The sequence below is a fragment of the Mandrillus leucophaeus genome, unplaced genomic scaffold (assembly GCF_000951045.1).
Source record: "Mandrillus leucophaeus isolate KB7577 unplaced genomic scaffold, Mleu.le_1.0 Scaffold293, whole genome shotgun sequence".
NCBI classification, from domain to species: Eukaryota; Metazoa; Chordata; class Mammalia; order Primates; family Cercopithecidae; genus Mandrillus; species Mandrillus leucophaeus.
The window spans coordinates 2,660,617-2,661,487 of NW_012103065.1; positions in this window are offsets into that span (position 1 = coordinate 2,660,617).

Genomic DNA, 871 nt, shown 5'->3' on the forward strand with positions numbered 1-871 from the left:
CATCACTTGGCCCTCTTTGCCTTACTTTTTAGGATTTGGGACTGAAGGAACCAGTGTGAATGCTGGCACTCTGGCTTCTGCAATTCCTGTGAATAATAATAATAATAATAATAATAATAATAATAATAATAATGTCCTGTGTATCTGACCCCAAAGTCTTATGTCTTGTACCAGTATACATGAACCTGTGGGAAGTCAACCTCTCAGCTTGCAAGTAAGGCAAAATCTCAGACCCTTCATATTTCTTGCCAGAAGTAACTCATTATTTTTCTAGTCACAAAAACGTATTTTGTGAATGCATAAACCAGTCCCAGGTCAAAACCTGTAGAAGAGAAATCATTTCAGACGTGTGCTATGCCTTAATGGCAGAATGCTACCAACTCCAAAGTCTGACACATTTTCAGGGAAGTGGTAAAGCATCACACTTGCAATCAGAAGTACAAGATTTTTTTTAAAAAAGCTATTTTATCTATGCATATAGTTTAACTTCCCCTAAAAATCTCTTTTTTTTTCATTTATAATATGTGGAAAGTTATAATAACTACCTCAGAGCTGTTATGAATACATGAGGTAATGCATAAAAGGAACTAGCACAATACAGGATATATGAGAAACACTCAAATATTTTATATTGCTTTAGAGTTACTTAGGATACCTCATTAAATAAGTCAAAATCTAGAAAGGAATTTTGTAGACCCTCGTATTGAACACCCCCATGGGATTGTGATTTGAATATTTTAGGAAGTAACCTATCCTATTCTGAGTTCTGTTCTCCATCAACACTAGCAATAAGATTCCTACGTAATGTTATAAAGCTTTCCCTGAAGAATTAAAGCATCTTTACACGTGTATATACAGGGACATCTTATGA